The following is a 2,765-nucleotide window of genomic DNA, read 5'->3' as shown; positions in this document are numbered from 1 at the left end:
AAAAAAAAAAAGACAAAAAAGAAATGATACACTTTTAAAATAAAGAAATTCATTTGACCAATATTTCAGTAAGTATTGGTGACCTACTATTTGAGCCACTTTTCTATTGCTGTGATTAAACACTGGCCTCAGTGGGAGAAGATGCTCTTAAACCTGCAGAGACTTGATGTGCCAGTGTTGGGGGATACCCTGGGTGGGGCACCTTCTCAGAGGAGATGGGGGAGGAATTCTGCGAGGGGGGATGAGGGGGGCAGAATTTAGGAAGTAAATAAATGAATAAACCACCATGACCAAGCAACTTGTAAAATAAAGTGTTTTATCTAGGATTCATAGTTGTAGAGGAGTGGAGTCTATAACCATCACTAAATTGTGCTTCACTTAACTATGCCTAAAATAAATCACTCAGGATCAGACTCTCAAAGTTGGAGTCATTACCAATTACTGAGCCATGTTGAACAGAACTGCCTTCTTGCCTTCTACGAATAACCTCTCTGCAGGCCCATGAAGGTGTCAGTTTGGTTCAATATTTTCTTGATGATAATCAATCCTGTGTGCACAATAAAGCACAAAGTAAGCTAGATAAAGATGGCATGTGACAATATGCAAAAACTCTGTAAAGTGTATATGATCCTTTCCATAAAAATTGAGAAAAACAAGCTTAAGTTCAGTGTTGTCTCTGGTCACACAGGTCACCAAAGCTATTAAAGCTCACCAGATTAGAAAGCATGTCTGCTTCAAAAAGGATAACAGGTATTTCATTCTTTCCCTTGAAAGAACAGCCCTGTGTTCTTAACATTCCAGCCCCATCCACCCCCTCGTGCTTATCTGTGAGCATAGAGATCTCTGTGCCCCCACACATCCTACACATACCAAGTGAAGCAATTCCTTATGATAAACCTCATGTAGGTGTAAGCATGCAAGTTTATATAGAGACACTGACTACTAAATTCATTGATTATACAAATAACCAGAAATAAGAGATGTGGAATTTGCAATGTCTTTACAAGTAAAGTCATTGACAATAATACCTTTCTTTATTATTAGGAAATGACTTTATTTCTTGCTATTAAATCCACTTTGAGGCTTCTTAGTAAGATGGCCATGCAGAAGGTGGTTCTAGGGGACCCAGTAAAGGAAAAGAGTCAGAACAAGAAAAAAAAGCTTTAATATAGAAAGAAGGATAGAAAGAGCTTCAGAAATTTACAAAGGTAGTATTAAGATATGTGAAAACTACAGGAAAAAACATAGGGTGATATATTGATAAGAAGTAACCCAAGGGCTGGCGATCCAAGGGCTGATGCTTCAGTGACTTGCAGAGTACCAGAATTGGGAGACTCGCAACTGCCTGTAACTCCAATTCTAGGGATCATCCTCTTCTGGCCTGTGTGGTCACTAGGCTTGTATGCACAACATAGTTTTCCAGAGGTGCCTCCCTCCTTTTATTAGATATTAGGTGATTAATATACAGATCATCTGTTCAGTCTTCAGTACAGTGGCTACTTCTCACAACTTCGATACATCAGGAGGCACTCCCACTTCCAAGCCCCAGCTAGAATAACAGTCAACTCAGTGGGTAGGAACCTGCCCAGACTGCGGAAAGTTAAGTGTGCCAGCAGAGGTCACTGACATGCAAAGAAAAGCTACTAAAGTGAACGGAGCTCTTGTGGGACACAACATTCTGTCAGACTCAGTAGCATCATAAACCAGAGGAAAGACAAGATTCCACACGTCACTAGACCCTTTTCTTCATTCCGTGCATTTAAGTAAGCCAGGGCTACACAGAGAAACCCTGTCTTGAAAAATCAACCAATGAACCAAAGAAAGAAAAAGAAATTCTTTTGGGTGTGTGCCTGAAGTAATCAACACACTTAAGACATGCTTGCTCATTCTTGTTGACTGCTGCACTCTTACTAGGAAATGGTACCATTCTATAGTCTATCAACAGATAAGTTGATAAATGCGATCTTTACACAGAATGGAATTTTATTTAGCTGTGCAGAAGGTGAATTCAAGTTACTAGTAAAAAAGGTATGTTCCTGGCAGTCAGTGTGTCAAGCAAAATAACTTGGATTCAGAAACACAAATTCCACATCTTCTTGGGATGTTTCATTTTATTTTCAGGTCTGGAGATCAAATTTAGGCTTCTAGAACACTAGGCATGCACTTTATTGCTGAACTATACCCCAGCTTATTCTAGAATGATGAATATGATCTCTCAAGTCCTTGGAAACTTATTTTTCTATTAAAAAAGACCATATGCGGGGACTAGAGAGATGGCTCAGTGGTTAAGAGCACTGACTGCTCTTCTTTTTTAAAAATTATTTTATTAGATATTTTCTTCATTTACATTTCAAATGCTATCCTGAATGTCCCCTATACCCTTCCCCCACCCTGCTCCCCTGCCCACTCACTCTTGGCCCTGGCGTTCCCCTGTATGGGGCATATAAAGATTGCAAGGCCAAGGGGCCTCTCTTCCCAACGATGGCTGACTAAGCCATCTTCTACTATGTATGCAGCTAGAGACACGAGCTCTGGGGGTACTGATTAGTTCATATTGTTCCATCTATAGGGTTGCAGACCCCTTCAGTTCCTTGGGTAATTTCTCTAGCTCCTCCATTGGGGTCTCTGTGTTCTATCCCATAGATGACTGTGGGCATCCACTTCTATATTTGCCAGGCACTGTCATAGCCTCACAAGAGATAACTATATCAGTGTCCTTTCAGCAAGTTCTTGCTGACATACGCAATAGTGTCTGCGTTTGGTGG

This window comes from Mus pahari, chromosome 23 (genome assembly GCF_900095145.1).
Source record: "Mus pahari chromosome 23, PAHARI_EIJ_v1.1, whole genome shotgun sequence".
In the NCBI taxonomy this organism is placed as follows: domain Eukaryota; kingdom Metazoa; phylum Chordata; class Mammalia; order Rodentia; family Muridae; genus Mus; species Mus pahari.
Note: the sequence above shows the minus strand (reverse complement) of the source record.